The sequence below is a fragment of the Abrus precatorius genome, unplaced genomic scaffold, assembly GCF_003935025.1.
Source record: "Abrus precatorius isolate BTA unplaced genomic scaffold, Abrus_2018 Scaffold7, whole genome shotgun sequence".
NCBI lineage: Eukaryota > Viridiplantae > Streptophyta > Magnoliopsida > Fabales > Fabaceae > Abrus > Abrus precatorius.
In genome coordinates, this window is record NW_020874417.1 from 14,822,124 (window position 1) to 14,845,458 (window position 23,335).

Sequence of the window (23,335 nt, forward strand, 5' to 3'; positions counted from 1 at the left end):
AACTTGATTATTTTTCTTTTTAATTCGTCTTTCTAATATTGCTAGAGGTCATGGCAAAAACAATCCCTCGTCGCTCAATTACTAGTTTGTTGCCATAGTACTTTTTTAATAAAGACACAAAGAAGACATTATGAATCTTTGTTCCTACTGGGAGTTTTAATTTGTAGGTGACATTCCCAACTCTCTCTAACACTTTATAAGGACCATAAAACCTTGCTGCTAATTTGTCAAAAGGGGTATTGGCCAATGTGTGTTGTTTGTAAGGTTGGATTTTCAAATACACCATGTCCCCACATTGATACACTTTATCCACTCTCTTTTGATCAACATACCACGTTATTCTTGTTTGAGCTTTAACTAAATTTGCCTGCAGCAGTTGAGAAATTTCTTCCCGAGTTCTTATTGTGTAGTTCACTACCTCCACCAATGATTTTGCAGTGGAGATCATGGTTGGGTGTGAAGGTGGGTACCCATATAAGGCTTCAAATGGGGTTAACTTAGTGGCAGTATGAAACTTCGTATTATACCACAATTCTGCCAAAAACAAGTAAGTAGTCCATTTTGTAGGCATTTCCCCATAAACACATCGTAGATATGCTTCAATAGACTTGTTTAAGGCCTCAGTTTGGCCATCAGTTTGTCGATGAAATGTAGTAGACCACAATAACTTTACCCTATGTTTTCGCATAAGTTCTGACCAGATTGCACTCATAAATATTGAGTCCCTATATGAGATGATCTATGTTGGCCATCCATGCAATTTTACCACAATGTCCATAAACACTTGTGCCACTTTTGCAGCTCCAAATGGATGAGCAAAGGTAAAAAAATGAGCATATTTAGTTAATCTATCTATTAATGCAAAAATAACAGTCAGAGTTGGATTTAGGAAGACCAACTATGAAATCCATATATATAGATTTCCATGCTCTATCAGGGATTGATAAAGGTTGTAAAAGACTAGTAGGTAACTGAAGTAAGGGTTTATTCTGTTGGCAAGTGTTGCATTCCTGTACCTTTTTTTTTACCTCTTTTTGCATGCCTTTCCAATGAAATTGTTCTTTGATTCTCCTGTAAGTTAGCTCATAACCTGAATGGCCACCAATGGGTTGAGTTGTGAAAGTGTTGGAAGATTTTAGTCTTCAAATCTAAATCATTGCCTACCACAAGCTTGCCTTTCCTCCTGAGGACTTCGCCATCATAAGTGTATAGATTATAAGCTATTCTGTCATTTTGATTTTTTCCACGACCTTCTGTAGTCTATGATCTGCTTTTCAGGAATCCTTTGCCTCATCTATCAACTGAGATGTCAAAATTATAAGGGTTACTAAGCTTCCTTTACCTTTATTTCTGGATAAAGCATCTGTTGCAATGTTTTCTTTTCCCTTCTTGTACTCAATATTGAAATCTAGTCCCATTAATTTCTCTAGTCCCTAATTTTGCGTAAGTGTAGTAGGAGGTTGTTTAAGGATATGCTTAAGAGCTTTTTGGTCTATCTTTATAATGAAATGCTGATCTAAGAAGTAATTTTGCCACTTTTTTACTGCAAAGAGAATAGTAAAAAACTCCTTCTCATAAGCGGATAGAAGCTGATAGTTTGGCCCCACAGCCTTGCTTATATAAGCAATTGGGTGGTGTGATTGCATCAATACTGCTCCTATGCCAATGCCTGAAGCATCTGTCTCTATTTTGTGAAGTCGGGTAAGACCAAAACAGGAGCTGAAGTTAATGCCTGTTTTAACTTGAGGAATGCTTCATTTGCTGCTCCAGTCCATTTGTATTCTGCATCCTTCTATATAAGACTAGTTAAAGGCGCTACAATTTTCCCATATCCTTGTATAAACCTTCTGTAATACCCTGATAATCCTAAGAAGCCTCTAAGTTCTTTTAGATTTTTAGGTTATGGCCATTGTTGTACAGCTACAATTTTGTCAGGATCTAGTTGCACACTTGTTGCTGAGATTTGATGTTCTAAATAGTCCACTTGTGATTTGCCAAAATTGCATTTCTTCAGGTGTAGTGCTAAGAAGTTGTCGTGTAGGCTTTATAGAGTTGTTTGCAAGCATTTTAGATGATTTTCCCAGGTCTTAGTATAGACTAGGATATCATAAAAAAAAAAAAAAATAACTAAAATGAATTTTCTTAAATGTTGCCAGAAGATATCATTCATTAAGTTCTGAAAAGTTGCAGGAGCATTGCTAAGACCAAAGAGAAGAACCACCTATTCATAAAGTCCACTGTATGTTTTGAAGGCTGTTTTGTAGATATCCTCCTCAGCCATCCTCACCTGATTATAGCTACTTCTTAGATCCAAATTAGAAAAGTGGCTAGCACCATGTAATTCATCCAAGAGGTCTTCAACTAAAGGCATTGGAAATTTATTTTTGACAGTGAGAGCATTAAGTTTCTGGAAGTCTGTGCAGCATCTCCAGGAACCATTTTTATTCTTGACCAAAACTAGAGGTGATGCATAGCAGCTTGAACTTTCTCTGATAAAGCCAGTGGATAGCAAAGTTTTGACTTGCCTCTCAATTTCTGCCTTTTGGTTATGTGGGTGCCTGTATGGTTTTCAACAAACAGGGACATTGCTTGTTAAGGTGATCTTATGGTCATACCTTCTATTTGGAGGCAATTGGGTTGGTTCTCAGAATAAATTCTAAAATTAGTGTAGCAAAGTGTCCAATGCTGATTGTTGTGTTACAATTAATTCTGGTGCATTTTGATTTGTTGTAGCCTAGAAGCAAATCGCAACATGTATAGCAAGTAACATGGTTTGGGCTTATGCGGTTTTCAGATTTCTTGATATTTGTATGTGGTCACTCTGATATTGTTCACCTTGTAATGTAACTGTTTCACCTTGACGCTAACACTTCATGGTAAATGGGCATGGGCACAGTTCCAAGAAATTTCACCTAGTGTCATAAACCATTGCATGCCAAGAATTACTCCAAAATGGCTACTAGGCAAAACCAAGAAATCAGCCATAAAAGAATGATTGTTGAATTTTCAAGTCACTTGAGGACATTTTTGTGTAATCATGAGTTGTTTATTTGATGCTACCAGTACAGGAAAGTCTCTAATGAAAGTGGTTTTTAATCCTAAAAGCTTGATCCACTTTTCACTGATGAAATTGTGTGTACTCCCTATATCCATGAGGAAGGAAACCTCTTGTTTTTTTTATTAATCCTTTCAATTGTAATGTGTTCCCACCAGCTATACCTTGTAATGCATGTAAAGAGATATGAACATTTGAAACTGGCTAATTCTAAACTGTGTTCTAGCAATTCATTATCTTGTTCTTTTTCTGAATCTGAAATGACACATTCAGCAAACTCCTCTTGTGCAGAAAAAATGGCATTTAATTTTCCCCAAACTTTACACTTAAGTCGATGGTTCTTATCCCATTTCTCACCACATAAATGACATAATCCTTTAGAAATACGCTCGCTGACCTCTTTCCTTGAAATTAAGCTTGCAGTGGTAGATTTTAAATCGACAATAGAATTTGAGTTTTGTGATGATGCGATGTGATTTTGCTGCAGTGTAGTTATAGGTTGAATTTTGTTATTTTGATTTGCACTAGACTAGGATCGTGAGTACCTAAATTGTGTCTCAGAGGTGGTCAATTTATTCCCATTGAGTTTCTTTGTAATTTCTTGAAGCACCTCATCTTATAAACGTGCCAACCTCACAACTTCTTGAATTGTAGATGGCCTATGGACACGAACTAATTTCTCCAACTCTAAACGTAATCCTAAAAGGAAGAAGCTTAATGCTATCTCCTCAAAGATTGTTACACGAGGCAAAAGATTGTCAAAATTTTCTAGATATTCGAGTAAAGAACCTTCTTGCTTCAATCTTGCGAGTTTCGCAACTGGGTCATTAAATGCTCCATCATCGAATATGTTTCCAACATCTTGCAAGATTTGAATCCATGTTGTGCTCTAAAAATCTAGTGACTGAATGTAATGGCGTTGCCATGAGAATGCCTTGCCATCCATGGAGAGAAGAAGTAAACGACCTCTTTGATTTTCCGGTGTGCCTTTGAGCTCAAAGAATTGTTCTGCTTTTGCTCGCCATTCACAGAAATTGGAGCCATCAAAAGATAGAAATTGCAGGTGGGTTCTATCAAGAACTGAGGAAGGAGTTTCCGATGTCTCGTTGTGGGATTCATTCTCTGGTGTGATTTTTTAGCTAGCATTCAAGGCTGCTATTGAAGATACTAATTCCTCGATCGATTTCTGCAATGCCTCCAAGGTCTTCTGTATTAAATCTTATGAATCTGTCATTGTCTTCTCATTGTGTCCATGCGTGTCTCGAGTTCTTTTGTTGTCACCATCGTCTCCGACTTAGCTGATACCAAATTGTTAAAGACAATATCAATTATCCTTAACAACACTCACTCACTCCCAACAATGCAGGTTGAAGAGGAACACAATATCACAATTCTATTCATAATGTTCAATGTCATACACAAAGCTCTTATATAGTCTCCCGCTTTTATCTGCTTACACATCACAACTATTATAATGCTTTTCTAATTTTGACTCCTAAAATACTTTTATTTATTTACATACATATTAGCCCCTTATTTTTATCTATTACATGCAGAGAAGTGGAAGTCTCTCAAGTGTGGGGCATAAGGCATCTTTATATAGGTTGTGGCCTGAGTTTCTAGTCAGTTAAGCTCTATCTTTTCAAACTGGTTTTATCCACCATCAGAATCGCTCTAAATCTTCATATCTAAGTTTAAATTTTAAATTCAAAATTCAAACTCAACTTCACATAGCACTATCAAAGACTAAAATTATCTATTTTTATCCAGAATATCTCCATAATGCACTAATAACAACTTCAACTAAATTGCAATAATTAATTACATAATTAGTGTAAATATATATAAAATAGAGTTTAAGTGTATAAATTATAAGTTATAAAATATATCAAAATATGAACTTATCAACCCCCTCATACTTGAGATTTGCTTGCCCTAAAGCAAAAGTCCTAACTAAAGAATAGAGGAACAATTTGAAACATATTATCAAAATAAGAAATCTAAAACAACAGAGATACAAAGAAAAAGAGTAATATCATTGAGTTTAAGAAATAAAAAGTCATTTAAAATTTTATATTCTCTGTCTTCTTGCTCAATCATCAAACAGTGATACTCTACTCTCCTCCCTTTCTTTCAGTGTATAAGGACAAAAATAGAGAACGCTCAGTCCCTCTAAAAAGAAATATACTACCATAGGCTTGACGATAAACTAACTCTCCACTAAGTCAATTGAATACAATTAAAAATCATGAGGTCTTTTACAGGTTATAATATGGCCAAAAGGTTATAATAATTAAGGTGAGATAAAATGAAGGAAAAGGATAAACAAGGGGTTAACTTAATTAAACAATCACAAATATCCCCTAGTGATTGCATATTGTTTGACTTGTTTGAGATGTTTGAAATGTTTATATGGTTTGAGCTTGATGTGAAATGTGTTGGAATGAAAGTTGATGTATGAGATTTGATTTTTCTAAAATTAGAATTATGGATGGTAGAGGTAGATCTACTGATGCTACGAATGAGATCCTGGCCTGCATGATGCCAGTCTTGGAAACCTTGGTGCATAACTAAGATGCGGAGCTGATAGAGTATCGTGGACATTCCTTGTTCACAAAACATAACCCTCCAAAGTTCGAAGGAAAATTTGATCCTGAAGGAGCCTAGAGATGGATAGCGGATATAGAGAAAATTTTTAATGCGATAGAATGTCGCGAAGAGCATAAGGTGATTTATGTCACCTATATGTCAGGAGAAGAAGCAAAGGACTGGTGGAGGTTTACTAGTCAAACTCTACCACAAGAAGAAGGTACATTCATTGGGAAGCTTTCAAGGCATGTTTCCTAGGAAACTATTTCCCCAGAGACTTCAGGAAACAAAAGGCTCGAGAATTCCTTGAGCTCAAGCAAAGAAATATGTTTGTGGGAGAATATGCTGTGAAATTGCACGAGCTTATGAAGTACTAGCCTCATTTCCTGCACGAGGATGGAAATGAAGATTTGTGTGCCCAGTTTGAGAATGGGCTAAGGCCTGAGATAGGAGCAGTAGTCAGTGTATTCCAGTTGACTGATTTACCAACATTGGTCAGTAAATGCAGTATTTTTTAAGTTAATTTAAAGGCAAGACTGTAGATAGCTAGATTAGAGGATCGATGAGACAGGATCAAAGATATGAGTCTCAGAGGTGACTCCCTTGATATGCAATTGTCTCCTCAGCAGCTTTGCCTCCCCAATATCTATTACATCAGAAAAATTATTCATAAGATGAGGATTAGAATAAAGAGAAAAAAAATTAAGCTTCGAATTAGGAGGCTTATTAATGGATAGTTTAAGCTTTTGTCTTTTCTTCTTCTTATATTGCTTCCTCCTTGGCCTTCTTCTTATGGTTCCATGCTTCACATAAATTGGAGGAGGAGAAGCAACATCTACAGTGCTTACAAAGTGACAAGACTCTTGGCTAGAAGGGTACTTGAAAGAATTGAAAACTTGAAATATAACTTCCTCATCATCTAGCCTCAGTGTAAGCTTCCCTTCTTATACGTCTATAATGGCCCTAGCAGTGGCCAAGAACGGTCTCCCTAGTATGATGGGGACATAATCATCTTCCTCCATGTCAAGTATCACAAAGTCAGCAGGAAATATAAACTCCCCAACTTTTACTAGTACGTTCTCCATTATGCCTTTGGGGTATCTGATTGACCTATCTGTCTGCTGAAGTGACATGGAGGTCGGATTAGGTTTATACATTCCAAGCTTCTTGAAAACAGAATAAGGCATAAGATTAATACTTGCTCCTAAATCACATAAAGCCTTATCAATATGAGTTTTCCCAATTGTACAAGGAATAGTAAAACTCCCTAGGTCCTTAAGCTTAGGTGGAAGCTTTTTAAGGACTATAGTTGAGCACTCTTGGGTGAGCTTCACAGTTTCATGTGCTCTCAACTTTCTTTTATTGGTCAACATCTCTTTTAAAAATTTAGCATATTTGGCCATTTTGAAGATAGCATCAATGAAAGGCATATTGATGTGCACTTTGCCCAATAAGTCTAAGAACTTGTGGAACTCTTCATCATAAGGAGGATGACCTTGCAGCCGTTGTGGGAAAGATATCTTAGGCTCACAGGGCCTTGGTTGAATATGATGCTCTTCGTTCTTTTCTTTTTTAGGCTCCTCGCTTGAAGCATGATCTTGCTCATAGTGATGCACAACAGTGCTTTTATCACCGTCATGGGCGTGCTTGTATAAGCACGGTCGTGCTTCTATTTCAGCAGAGGCATGCTCATCAGTAAGCACGGGCATGCAAGTAGAATCAGCATGGGCGTGCTTCTCTATAAGTATGGGCGTGCATGTGCCTCTGTTTTGAGATTCTTGTAGTTTCTTCCCACTTCTAAGGGTAATGGCATTGCATTGCTCCCTTGGATTAGGTTCAGGCTGAGATGGCAGTGTTCCCATCACTCTTTAACTTAGAAGGTTCATAATTTGCTCTAATTGTGCACTCATCTTAGAAAAGTTAGCTTGTATTTCAGATTTAACCTTTGTGAACCACTTATCAGTTCTCTCAATATGTTGGTCTAACTTGGATTCAAGCTCTGTCATCCTATTATCAGAGTAATGCACATATTGCATCGTCTGTTCTTGAAAGTTGGACTGAGATCTAGGAGCTTCTTTTCCTTCAGGTCTTGCTCCCTGACTTTGCACATGAGGAGGGCGATAAACACTTGAATTTTGACTTCCAAAGCCATTCCCCCAAGAGTTAGGAGGGTTACTCCTCCACCCCGAACTGTGATTGCCCATGAAATTTGCCTCCTCTTGCTTAGATTCTGGGCTTGCAGGAGCTCTTACAGGTTGGTCTTGAGTCTTCATTAAAGATTCTAGTTGCTTTGTAAGGGCTGTCATTTGGTTCATTAGTGGGCTGCTGCTCTCTGCTTGGTAAACTAGGCAGTCTTTTTCCTCTTAATGTCATAAGAGTCAGCAATGTGCCACTCAAAGCTAGAAGATGTCATCTCATCTATCAACTTGTATGTATCATCTGGATCTTTTCTTATGAGGGACCCTCCTACTACAGCATCAATTGTAGCCCTAGTAGTGATTGATAGGCCACTGTAAAAAATTTGTACCTGTCTTCACGTCAAAAAATCATGATGAGGACATCTCCTCAAAAGCTCTCCAAATCGCTCCTATGCTTTGAATAAGGATTCTGCTTCATATTGTTGGAAAAAACATATCTCCGTCATAAGCTTAGAGGACCTTGATGGGGGAAAGTACTTTCTTAAGAATTGTTGAGTGGGATCCTCCCAAGTTTTGATGGAGTTGGCTGGAAGTGAGGAAAACCACGCATTCACCTTTTCAGATACCGAGAATGGGAAAAGACGAAGTCGAATAGCATCGTTGGAGACTCCATTGTATTTTATGGTATCTGTCAATCAAAGGAACTTTGTCAGATGTAAATTGGGGTCTCCATTAGGCATGCCTCCAAACTGCATGGAGTTCTAGACCACGGTTATGAGTGCTGGTTTCAATTCAAAATTTTTTGCCTCCACATTAGAGGCTGCGATGCTTTAGGAGTGCCTCTAGCAGTAGGTGTCATGTAATCTTGAATTGATCTCCTTCCCTCTGCCGCTCTTTGCTCTTTCACTTCTTTTCTTTGTCTACGCGTTGTTCTCTCAATCTCCGGATCAAATAAACAAGTTGTAGAGCACTTAGAATGAGTGAGCATACATTAAAAAAAATTGTGAAAAAAAATTAAAATAAAATAAATACAAAAATTATAAAAATAATTTAATAATAGACAAAACAAAATAAAATAAAACACAAATTGCTTAAATCAATTAAATTTGAGATTTTCTTAATATTGAAAAAGCATTCCCCGGCAACGGTGTCAAAAACTTATACAGAGGGCAAATGTACCATTGAGATGTAATACAGGGTTCTTAAATTAAGTTCCTGAAATATCGTCCCACAAGGATTGTTTTCCAATTACTAAGAATTTCCTAATGCAATTGTTTACGCTTCAAAGATACGAGATTAATTAAAAACAAGAATTTATAAAATCAATTATAAAACTACGAGTAAAGAATACAATGCACATCTTGGTTAAACTTATCAGAGAGGAACCTAGGGCATATGGGTTTTCTCATTCAATCCTTTATGTTATTTTTCTATTTAACTCTAAATCTGATTTCCTTGTGATTACCAATCATTCATACGAATACTATTAATACCCAATGGTCATGCAAGACATCAATTTGAGAAAGCTTGAGGAACCTATGAACTTGTTAATTTAATAATGATTAGAAGAGAAAGATTGGTTTGGTCCACCTAATCCTTTGTCTCGTTTTACCCTATAGATCTATTAATTAACTGAGATACGGTCGCCTGATGATATAATTAATTGAGATTAAGAAAGAAGCGAAATAGGATAAAATCTAATCATAAAACAGAAATCAAATTTAAATTCAAATATCAAAATTTCATAAATTTATGAACAATAGTTCTCATAGCCCTAGCTATGGACTTAGTTACTCATGCTAAAGAAAGAACTAAAACAATCATAAACAAAGCCATAATCAAAAGAAATAGCAAACTAGAGTGTGAGATGTGTTCCTGGTCTTCAAGTACGATCGCTTGAAGCTCCAAGTGTTGCCAAGCATGTGCCAAGGATCCCGTGCAAGAGAGACGAGATCATATGTATTCTAGAGTCAAAGCCAAGATGTAAAAACAGTCTTTCTTTACGATGCATGAGATCTTCCTTTTAATAGGATTTGAAAACCCTAAAGATTCTTCATAATTGGGCTTCCCGCAGATGAGCACGGCTGTACAAGGCCTTAAGTATAACCGTGCATGGGCTCAAAACACCCCCGTGCTTGTTGAAAGGGTCTGGGCGTGCTAACTGCTGCGAAGCTCTAATCTTACATAAATTTGGGCCCAAAATCCACTTGCGGCCTCTTTATATCAAACTGCACAATTAATATATAAATTAGTGTAAAATCCAAATAAAATAAAGGTCAAATATGAATATATGGGCTATAAAAAAGGACCTAATTACAGACTTATTATCAGTGTATTCCAGTTGACTGATTTACCAATATTGGTCAGTAAATGCCATATTTTTAAAGCTAATTCTAAGGGCAAGACTATAGATAGCCAGATTAGAGGACTGATGAGACAGGATCGAAGGCCTCCAAGGTTTCCTAGAGGACCTTACTTTGCTGTAAATTAGTCTCAGTCAAAGGGGACTGCATTTTGTGGAGGTAGTAGCAGTGGTTCTAATTTCTCAAGAGGACCACTGGGATGCTTTAGATATAGAAGACCCCATCTAGTAAGGAATTGCTGACAGCCACTATCAGCTTGTGGTATTTGTGGGAAGACAGGGCACTCAATGATTAACTATTAGTTAGCTCCTCAACGGAGTGGAAGTGCAAGTGAAAGAAATAGACCTACATCCAGAACAAGTAGTGGAGCAAAGTCGAATGTCCAAGGCAAAGTTTTGGCCATGAGTGAGTCTGAGGCATCCAAAACTGATGAATTGATTAGAGGTAAATGCATCATTAACAATAGGCTATGTGATGTTTTGTTTGATTCTAGTGCTACACATTCCTTTGTTTCTATGGACTGTGTAAATTGTGTTGGACTGTCAGTATCTTCCTTGCCATGTAATGTCATTGTGTCCACTCTTATAGCTAAGCATGTGGTAACCTCATCTGTATGCTTAGGCTGTTTTGTAATAGTTCATGGTAGTAATTTGTGTATGGACTTAATCTATTCACCACTTTCTCAACTTGATGTTATTTAGGGCATGGATTGACTGTCATCCAATCGTGTTCTGTTAGATTGTAGGGAGAAAGCTTTAATCTTTGGTGATGATACATCAGGAAACTCTAGACTTCTAAATATGGGTGAAGCGAGAAACACGTTTAAAACTAAGACTTTCATGGTATTGTTCTCTGCTGAACTTCAAAAGACCGTGAAAGTTGAGTATATTCTAGTAGTACAATATTTTTTGAAAGTTTTTCCAGAAGATGTAACAAAATTGCCACCAGTAAGAGAAATTGAATTCAATATCGATTTGATTCCAGGAGCAAGCCCAGTATCGATCGCACCATACCGAATGTCACTAGTGGAGTTAGCTGAGGTGAAAAAGCAAATAGAAGATCTATTGCAAAGGCAATTTGTAAGGCCAAGTGTATCGCCATAGGGAGCTCCAGTACTTTTGGTGAAGAAGAAGGTTGGGAGTATGAGAATGTGCATGGATTATCGTCAGTTGAATAAAGTGACGATTAAAAACAAGTACCCAATTTCCAGGATTGATGATCTAATGGATCAATTACAAGGAGCCTTGGTGTTTTCAAAAATCAATTTGTGATCAAGCTATCATCAGATCTGAGTGAAGAAGGAAGATATTCCCAAGACAGCTTTTAGGACCCGCTATAATCACTATGAATATTTGGTAATGTTGTTTGGGGTGATTAATGCCCCAGTAGTGTTCATGGATTATATGAACCAAATTTTTCATGAATTATTGGATCAATTTGTAGTAGTGTTTATTGATGATATTCTAATCTATTCCAAGAATCCTGAGAAGCATGCTGAGCATTTAAAAATCATCTTACAAATACTGAGTGAATGGCAGTTGTATGCAAAAATGTCAAAGTGTGAATTTTGGCTTCCACAGATACAATTCTTGGAACATGTTGTGTCAAATAAAGGAATTATGGTTGACCCAGCAAAAGTAGAGGCGATAGCTAAATGGTCGAAACTTACAATTCCAACTAAAATTAGAAGTTTCCTTGGGCTAGCTGGCTATTATAGAAAATTCATTGAGGGATTTTCTAAAATAGCATTACCTTTAATGAAATTGACAAGGAAGGAAAAAGACTTCAAGTGGAATGAAGAATGCGAAGGTAGTTTTCAGAACCTAAAAGAAAAGCTAACATCGACACAGTGTTGATATTGCCAGACCCAGAACAAAAGTTTGAAATATATTGTGATGCTTTAGGACAAGGATTGGGAAGTGTTCTGATGCAATTTGGGAGAGTAGTTGCTTATGCTTCAAGACAACTTCGACCTCTTGAAGTCAACTTCTCCACACATGATCTAGATCTAGTAGCAGTGGTATTTTCATTGAAAATTTGGAGGCATTACTTATCCAGATTTGAAGTATTCAGTGATCACAAGAGTTTGAAATATTTGTTTGATCAGAAAGAACTAAATATAAGGCAGAGGCAATGGATGGAGTTTCTCAAGGATTATGACTTCACGTTATCTTATCATTCTGGGAAGGTGAACGTCATAGTAGACGCACTGAACAAGAAATCCTTACATATTTTTGCCATGATGATAAAAGAGTGAAAATTGATAGAAGAATTTAGAGACTTGAATTTGATGGTAGAAGTGAGATCTAAAAGCTAGTACATGGGTACTTTGAAAGTTAACAATGATTTCTTGATGCAAGTCCAGAATGCTCAACTGGAAGACCAATATCTACAAGATATGGTGAAACCAAAGGATAAGAGCAAGGGCTCAGAGTTTTATTGCGACTTAAATGGAATTATCAGATTCAAAGGCAGAGTATGCATTCCTCAAAATGAAGAATTAAGACAAATGATATTGGAAGAGGCGCATAAGAGAAAGCTGAGTTTTTATCCTGGAGCAATTAAAATGTATCACAGTTTGTGAAGAAATTTCTGGTGATACGACATGAAGAAAAAGATAGATGAGTATGTTGCAAACTGTTTAACATGCCAGAAATTGAAGGTAGAACATCAACGTATACCGGGAGAATACAACCATTGAAGATTCTTGAATGGAAATGGGATAGTATCTCCATGAACTTTGTATCTGGACTACCAAGAATAAAGAGAAATCACGATGTTGTGTGGGTGATTGTAGATCATTTAACAAAGACTACACATTTCATTCCGATTAACATGAGGTATAAATTGGAAAAGTTAACAAAAGTGTATACTAATGAGATATTTAGATTGCATGGGGTACCCTTAAATATCGTATCAAATCAAGACCTAAGGTTTACATCAAAGTTTTGGGAGAGTCTGCAAGAAGCCTTGGGAACTAAGTTAAAGCTTAGCTCATCATATCATCCTTAAACTAATGGGCAGACAAAACGCACTATCCAATCATTGGAGGATTTGCTACGGGCTTGTGAAATAGAGCAACAGGGGGTGTGGGATGAATGTCTACCATTAGTAAAATTCACGTTTAATAATAGTTATCATGCAAGTATCGGAATGGCACCATATGAAGCATTATATGAAATGAAGTGTCAAACTCCTCTGTGCTGGTATGAAGCTGGAGAAACAATTTTGTATGCGCCTGATATAGTACATAAACAAAATGATCAAGTAAAGATGATTAGAGAAAAGATAAAAGTTACCCAAGATATACAGAAGAGCTATCATGATCAACGAAGGAAACTATTGGAATTTCAAGTTGGCGATCATGTGTTATTGCGAGTGTCACCCATTACTGGAGTCAGCAAGGCATTGAAGTCTTGAAAGCTATCTCCCAAATTTATTGGACCATTCGAAATTCTGAGTAGAGTTGGTCTTGTAGCATATCATATTGGCTTACCCACAAATCTTTCCAATTTGCATCATGTGTTTCATGTGTCACAACTGAGGAAATACATTTTGGATCATTCTCATGTAATTGAACTTGATCCTGTCCAAGTCCAAGAAAATTTGTCATATGATGTTTTCCCTGTGAAGATTGTGGATCATCAAGTCAAGCAGCTAAGGGGTAAAGATATTTCATTGAAAAAAGTAATCTGGAACGCAAGTGATGAAGGAGATGCCACTTGAGAGCAAGAGGGAAAAATGAAGGAAGCATACCCTCATCTTTTCCTGAATCAGTGAATAGAGTGAGAGAAGTGTAACACCTTCTCTTTCATTATTCGGTAAAGTGAAGAAATGATGAATGTAGTAATAAGTGGATTGCACACTATATTTCTTGTTACCATCGCACTTCCACAACATGTCATTTACATTTTCTCTCAACTTTTTACCTTCCATAGTTTTCCACAACTACTGTTATAAATCCCCTTCCATGAAAACAATTGTCTTCTCTAAGGAATTTTCCAGACCATTGACCCATCTTAAATCGTCTGTTATCCACCACCTCACTTCCTTATTAGTCATTATTGAAAATAGTTTTGGGTATAAATTTGCCAATGCAATATTTTCTGCCCATTTATCCTTCCAAAAATTAAAAGAACAATCATCGCTATAACACCCCAAATTTTGTAATGATATTTTATATATTAATATAAATTATGGAGTTTTATTTGGATGTGTATTTGATGTATATGATGATGTGAATATATGTGATGATGTGGATGTGTATGAATATGTGAATGTTGATTCTGTATTGAGAATGTTTGAGTATGGTTGGTTTGAATTGATTGAAAAAATAGGCTAAGTCTATGCTGCAGGGGCATTCTTGCTGTGGCATGAGGATTCTCGCTGAAGCGAGAAGGTCTTGAGCATAAGGCGTGCCTCTGTTGCATTTTTGTTGTAGCGAGAGTCTTCTCGCTTAGCGAGAAGGCAACAGAGAGGGGTGCATTTTTGGGTTGCAATCTCTCTATAGCGAGATTCTGTAGAAATCAGAGTGCAGTTTCCTCTGATATTTTCACTATAGCGAGAAGGGGTGTCGCTGTAGTGAGGATGTCTCCCTGTAGCGAGAATATCATGACTCATAGGGTATTTGAGGGGTTTAGGGTTGGAAAATTCATTTCCCACTCCTCTTTTCGAGCTCTCTTTGATTCTTTCAACCCTCAACCCTATTTCACCGTTTAAATTGTCTCTAAAGCCATTTGGGAGTAAGATTGAAGCTTGGGATCACGTTTGGAGTGTTTGGAGGTAAGTTTTAAGGACTAGGGTTTCATTCCTTTGTTCCTTTCTTCGTTTTCTTGAGTTCTCATGGAGATTTTCCATGTGTTTAGGATGAAATTCATGTGGGGAGCATTTCCATTGTTAAGTTTTGTGTTGGGTCTTCATTCAGAGGTAAGGGAGACCCTACCCTATCTCTTTGTGCTTAGAATTTATTTATATTGCTATGTATTAGAATGTGGTTGAGATAGAACGTGGAGAAACATATATTGGATGAAAATAATTTGATTGTAGTGAGATTGAGATAGAAATATTGTATGGAATGTAGTGTGTGTGATGAAATGGTTTGATTGTGATTGATATTAAGCATGATGTGTGTAATGGAATGACTTGATTGCGGCAGAGTTTTTATGAAAATTGGTGTTCGAGTGTAATGTGCTTGATTGTGGGCATACATGCCATGTGTGAAAGTGAATGTCTTGAAGTGATTGAGAATGTGGGTGAATAACATGAAATCATTGAAAGTGTGTGGAAATGGCATGTTGGTTGCGATTATGATTGTGTTCGAATTGTTGGAAAACTATGATTGGTTCAGGATACACTAGGGGTGTGAAAAATGAGAGTGGTAGAGATATCTTGGGGAAGAAAGGGTGGTGGTGACACCAACAGTGAGCGTGTGCACCACAGGCCACACATTCTCCTCCTAAGTTAGTCTCTAACTAACATCTTTGCTTGAGGGACTCAGTATCCCACACGTTATATCCGTGGAGCAGGAGCTATCCGGCGACCATCCATGGTGTAAAACTGAGTAAGTCCCTGAGGCGGCAACCATCCAATGCCACAGTGAGCGTGGCTACGTGTAGTAAGTGCACGTGTGTGTGGATTGTTTGATGATGCAATGAGCGCACCTGTTTGTGAATTGTTATGAAATGTTGAAAAGTAGTAAATGTGTTGTTTGATGCATGAATTGAATTTTGTAATAAATATGTGTAATGTGTGAAGGTGAGACTTTGTGCTTGCGTGTGATAGTATAGAGGACTCACCCTTACGTTTATTTTCAAGTGACCAAGACGATCAGCACCAAGCTCTCAGTGAAGAGATGGATGGAACTACTATAAGACTTAAGAAATTATTTTAGAAATTTAGGTGTATTTAAATTAAGTCCTATAGCAATGATTTGATTCAAACTTGTAATTCATCCTTATTTTGAACTACTTTCATGAAACTAACCATGAGGAACTATTTGAATAAAAATTTTATTATTCCTATTTTTGCAAAATTTATTTATTTGAAAATTTTAAATTAAGGCGTTACAATCTCCAAGTACTCGTGTGACATTAGAATCTATCCACCCATCAGCTTGCTTATATACGTACACCATATCCCTCCACCAATTTAAAACACTATGAACTACCTTCATAGAAATTAACATATCGGCATATGATTCATATTGTACCTGTAATACATCAAAGCACAACAAGTTTGGAGACTTTAAACCTCTCCAAGCCCATTTATCCAACAAGTTCTGATTGAACCATTCTACATTTCTCACTCCTAGACAGCCCTCATTCTATGGTATGCATACTTTTTTCTATTTAATCTAAGCTATTTTTAATAATTTATTCATGCTACCCCAAAGAAACTAACGTTGAATCTTCACCACCTCCTTAATTACACCCCGTGACATTTTCGAAAATGATAAATAATGTAGTGGAAGACTATTTAAAACATTAAAAAATGTTACTCTACTCTTAATATAAATGTATTTTTAACCCATTAAATTTTATTGTTTTAATTTTTTAATATATATTTATTATACCGTTACATACCTCTTTAAAAAATGGTTTCTTAAAGTTTGATTCAACATTAGAAGTTAGAAAACACAGGCACTTGACATTGGCACCAGCTTGCAACAGTTGTAATGCATAAATGATTGTTAAAAAAGAACATGAAACTTGAAAAGACAAAATGACACAAAAGATGATAATGACTCTTAGCAGTGGGGACTAATGCTTGTACCATATCATCAACAAAACAGATCACACTCCTGGTCCCCTTGTCACTACGGGGTTGTTCTATAATAATGCATATTTAAAATAATCATATAAAAAATATAAACAATCAAATTATATGTTTAGTCTTTTATTTATTTATTTTTATCCATTTCATTTTGGTCTTTTAATTTTTACGCATTTATATTTGTCTTTTATTCTTAATTTTACTTAACCCCATTAGTTAACATCATATTTGACTTTAATATTATATTATTTTATTCTTTTAAAATTTACTTCTTCATTGAATTTTCTTTATTTAGAATAATTTCAATATTCTTTAGCAAGGTGTTGATAATATGAATCTTTTACTCTTAAAAGTGAGCCAAAGAGAATTCTTTAAAATGTTCGTACACTAAGTTACAAAAATAAAAATATAATCATTGGTATTTTCCAATTTTTCTTTATTTGCCTTTTATTTTTATTTTTTATATTGTGTTCATCTAATGATAAAAGGAAACAAAGCAATCAGAACTCCCACGACGTAAAGAATTTTTTTTGAAACATACCAAAAATGTTTCAATAAATGGATTTATTTATTTTTTAAATAATTTGTTTTACCATAATTTTATGTTTATGCATCAACTTCAAGAGATTTATTTTAAATTATACGGACATGACTACAATATAAGACAAATTAAACAAATATAAAATATAGACAAGTTATTTCAATATTTTCTAATTAACGTACAAAATTTTAATGATAATATATAGTTCATTTTCAAGATTGGAATATTCATAATTGTAATCTATTATTGCATAATATTAAAATACTTTTAAATAAAAAGTTAATGAAATGAGCAACTATGATTTGAAGTTGAGCGATCGTAGTTAGATGGCAAATTTTATTTTACTTTATCTCAAATCACGTGTCAGAGACACACTTTAGTCTAACTAAAAATCAACAAAGTCTAAAGATATAATAAACAAATGCTTGCAAAATCTATTTCATTAGTTAACATGATATGTCTAACTTTCAATCACTAGAGAGTTTAGTTACTTAGAGTCTCGTGTAAATTTACAATCCCATCAAGTAACTTTTGTCATACAATATTAATTTAATGGCTAAGAATTTAAATCTTCTCTCTCTTTCCAACAAAATTTCAACCATTGGTTTATATTTTAAATGGTTAAGTTAATGAAAGAAAGAAAGTGAATCGATCGTGGAGAATCTAAATTCAAAGATTAATGTCAATATAATGATAGAAGACCAAAAACAAGGTAATCAATGTGTATGTAAAGGGAAAGACACCAAAAGCCTTAGGTATGTTAATTCAAAGTCTTGTTGAGAACTACTTGTCAAACACCTTTCTAACTTAAATTTTGGAGTATTTCTTGCAAAAACATTCCCTATTTCTACCATCGAATCACTCTCTACCTCACAACCCTAAAGAGGCACATTGAAAAAGTTATTTACTCATATTTCAAGCTAAGAAATTAAATAAATTAATTAGAAATTTAAAGGTTAAATAATCAGAACAATAATTTTAGCTAAAAGAATAGTATAAGATAAACATATTCTACTCATGTAATGTTATATGATATTTGTTCTTAAGTTATAAGATTAGGTTTAATTTATTAGGCGTAAATTAATAGAGTTTGACCCAATACAATTTTAGTTGCTTGAATTTTTCATTATAATAAGGAGTCATTCAAAGTCCAATACACCGCAGAACATAAATATCATCTTATTTCTTACAAATGAAATAAGATAATTTGTACTTCTCATGCTTAGATTTCTAAAATATTTAATAATTAAGGAGTTTAGTTTATGTTAAAATTATCTTGTGACTATATTTAAATGTCAAGGTTGCGACTATTTTTTTTAATAAAATAACTATTCTTTGTATTATTATGCTTATATTCTTTGTATCTCTAAATAAACTTTCATTTTAAATATTATTACTCTACTAAAACACATTTATTTGAGTGTTGAAATACTTGTATGATACTTCCATTTTTGTTTACCTATTAGACCAACTCCACCACCTTTTTCACTTCTATCTAAAGTAGGTGTAATGATTTTTCCTTCGTCTAACATTTGTTAGATATCAAAGGAACAAAATTCAAATGATGTTATACGCAATTCCTCTATCCTAAGAGTTTAAATAAATTAAATTAGTCATGAAATATTTGAGCTTCACTTGTTAAATATGCATATAATAGTTTGATAATTTAAGAGTTAAACTCAAGCTCGGTAAGTTTGACATTAATAGTTTTTAAATCGCTTATATATATATATATATATATATATAAATTTTATTTATTATATTTACTTAACTTTGTATTTTATTATCATTATGTATGTGTATTATTTACCTAACTTTAATTTCCACGAGTTGTATTTTAAACAAAGTAACCGTAATTTTTTTTTACAAAAATATATCATTTTCATTAAAAGATATTTTTAACCTTAAGTCCTTTTTATATAGATAAAATTATATTTTGATGTAATTTTATTTTATTTTTTAGCGCAAAAATATTTATTAAATATTAAATTAATAAAACCTACTTTCTATTGTTTTCTGACCTCCTATTCTTTATATACACCGTAAACTATTCTAGTTAAAAAACTATAGATACAATTATCCAGCTATTCTGTTCTACCTATTTGCTGACATTTGGACCCATTATCTAACATAAATCTAACCTTGTATTGTTGACTTATACGTTAAAGTATCATTCGTCAGCGACATTCACATTTACCTATATTAATAACAGGACATTTATACTTTCATTAAACTGCTTGGACCAAAAACAAAAACAAAAACAGCATATTCCAGATTTATGATATTTTATTTTCTTATTATTATATAATCATAACAATCAAATCTTTTACATAAAACTATAAGGTTTAAGGAATAAAATTTGGTTCGATGAGAATGGAGAGATGTTTTAATTTTTTAACTTGTTTTAATAATGTTTTATAATAATTTATATAATAAATTATTATTTTAAAAATTTATTAAATAAGCGCTTAATTTCCTATCCAAACACACCCTAAATTATTATGAGATTGTTTTTACGTCACATTCCTTCCATTAACACGTATGAGTATGATAATATATTAGTTATATTTTCCCTCTCTTTTCCTTAAAAAGCAAACAAGGAGAACCCTGTTCGGTACCTCTAATCCCCTTTCATTCTCTTCGACGTAATTAAATTTGGAACTTTTCTCTCCTTTCCATTAAAATCTCTCATCTTCCTTTCCTTTCCTTTCTTTCAATTAAATGTTTCATGAGTTATTTGAAGTAGCTTGTTTTGTGTTCAACTTTAAACAATTTTTAATAAAAATATTATAAGAGAATTTCCATAAAAGAAAAGTAATTATTTCCCCGGAAGAGAGGTTGCCCGATCATGTTATATTTTCAAAATGAATTATGATAATTTAATAATAGATAGAACCTAACGAGGAAATATTTGATGAATAGTTTTTTCATTATGTATCAAAGAGTTTTAAGTAGAGATAAAAACATCTTAGAATAAAGATTCATGATCTAATTTTTTTAAAGTCTGACTTGACTTATTTCAATAATAAATTTAATATAAAAATTTTAAAAGACTTAATTAATTAAATTAATTATACTTAAATTTAAGAAAAAAATTATTAGGTCTATTAAAATAATTTATTTAAAAATAAAAAAATATAATAATATATTAAATAATTAATTAAATAATTCAAATTTGTGTATTTTAAATTTTTGTTTGTTACATTTACTAAATTTAAGTCTAAAACTTATTTACTTGTATTAATTTATTGATTTAAGGTGTGAAACTTTATATTATTAGATTTATTTATGATTTATAGATTAATGTTGATTTTATTGTATTAGTTGTATGTGTAGTAATTTATTTATTTAAATTAAATATGTAGTTTGAAAGTAATAAATAAAAATATGTAATTTTATTATACATATTTAAGGTGTTGAGCTATTTTTTATAGCTTATTTAGATATAATTTTTTTAACTATTATAAAAATATATCTATTTAAATGGTTTAATAACATGTTTATAATGAAATTTAATAATCTATTGAATGTTTCAATATTATTAAAAAGTCTAATAGGTTAAAATATACTTTTAAAAATGACATACTAATCTTAATAAAAAGCATATAAAACATAATAAAACATGCTTGTACTTTAAAATTACAAAATAGATAAGACTTATTTATACAAAGCTTAAATTAATCTATTTTTATCCCTAACTCTAAGAAGTTAAAAATAATTTTTTATTAAAAATAAAAATATTTATTATTTAAAATTCATAAAAAAAAAATACTATGCTCACTCTTTATGGAATTTAAAGTATTTAATGAGGCATATTTAACGCGTGTATTAGAAAAGCCGTTTCATGTAATGACGACTATTTTTCATAAAGTAAGGAGGAAGGTACCAATGCGAACCTTCCACTTTGTTGAATTTGTGCTGTTCTTTGATACGAAATTGGTACACTTTTCATGCAGTCTTCACTAGCCTGGTATTTTAATAAGAAGAGCATTCAGATTTCATTTTGAATATATGAAATTTAAGCTGATTAGAGAGTGAATGAGACGTACACCTGCTATATGTGCATGGCGAAGTTCAAGCCAGACTGAATCATTGTCTTCTAGAATGACCTCCTTTATTTCAGGTTGACCCCCGGTTTTGCTGGGAACCTGAAATGATTGCTATGTCAAAATCAGAAACAACAAAATGCTAAAAATTGCATACAAGATGAAGGGGAGGCTCGATTATCAAGAAATCATACCTCTTGCGTTTATTTATTTCCATCCATATTCAACAAATCATGGCACATAGCATCATAGGTCCATTCATGAATGACAAGAGCAATCTGAGATGAAGATTTAAAACAGTTATCACAAGGTGAGATATAAAAGGAAAGATTCATAATGAAGAGATATATTTTTAACCTGATCAATGGATCTATCGACAATGAGCATGTCACAAGTTTCATTTTGTGGAAAACTGGGAATAGTAATTTATATTTTGAGACCATGTCCCAAACAGCACAAGCAAGCTTGGTAGGAACTAATTCACGAGTTGCTGTTGGAGTAGACTCGTCACTTTCTTTTGTAGCACGATACCATACATATGGTAACTCCTAACAATATAGAAACATATTGATATACTCATTCAGAAGATATCAAATATTATAAATTCGTACTGTATGAACTACACCGAATAGTCGACTTATTCTTTCGTAAATGAATAAAAAATTGTGATTACAACTAATTTTTTTCACAATAATTTATGCATTAAATAAAACAAATGAAATAAGAATTATCTAGTAATTTCTGTAAATATATCAATTTGCAGTATCAGACACTAAGGTAGCGATTGGTAGACGACTGAAAGGGACACAAAAAAAAGAGTTCTATTTCATGTTTGGCACATCATAGAAAAAGAACATAATAGTGAACGGGATGATAACCATTTGATTTACAAGATTTGTCTCAGATTTAGTGAAGATAAAAAATTTAAGATATAGCTATAATAGAGAAGGGAGGAGATTATAGGAGAGTCAAGGATAGCTTGTATAAGTAGATTTTGAAAAACATTCAGTAGAGATTGACACAATGTTCATACGTCTTGATCAACTATAACATGCTTAAAAGAAGAAGAAAAGTCACGACTTAAACAATAAGTACCTATAACCATCTTATTGTCTCTCATTACAGTGAGCGACAGAAGTAGTCTGTTAAAACTTTGATCTAGGTTAATTACAATATAAAATGTGAGGTGTGAAAGTAATAACTTCATTGAAGCAAAAACTGTAGCTATTCTAATTGCCATGGTATTCAAGCAGGTATTAAATCTCCGAGTATTCTCAACATTTCCATAAAGTTCTCCCATTGCTGTTTCTTGATCAGTGGTAAACGCCTGCATTACATAGATCTCAATAAAAAATCAATTTCTCCCTCATTCAGAACATTGTGTAAAGAGGTAAAGGTGATTCTTCGCTTAAAACTAAATAAAATAATGTTGGACAATTGAAAAGGTCAAGGTGATTCTTATTAAGTTGTTCCCAGTATTTATACATTGCTCATGTCATGTAAATCACGACTTTGAATTCATTACAATCCCATGTTCCATAAGATCATTGCTAAATTCAGCCGTCGCAAGCTAAAAAGAAATAAAACCTTGGGATCATATGATAAAACCATGTTAGTAGGACTTCCTCATATAAATCAGTAAATTTATCGGATAACTTATTTTTACGCCTTAAACAGTACAATGAACATTTATACAAGGATTTATGATACGCCAAGATCGTGCGTAGGTAGGTTAATTGACTAAACTATTAATCAATGAGGCAAATAGTTCAACAATATTTTGTGTGGGTGAAACACATTGACGTACACTTCAACTTGAAATAGTTTACATC

At 33.7% G+C, this 23,335-nt stretch overlaps 1 non-coding gene across 1 annotated transcript; it reads left to right on the forward strand.

Annotated features, from left to right (window-relative positions):
* The first annotated feature begins 8,187 nt into the window (after positions 1–8,187).
* On the forward strand, positions 8,188–8,294 carry LOC113874009. Its single transcript, XR_003506071.1, has one exon. It is a non-coding gene; the product is annotated as a small nucleolar RNA R71 (small nucleolar RNA).
* Positions 8,295–23,335: the final 15,041 nt, after the last annotated feature.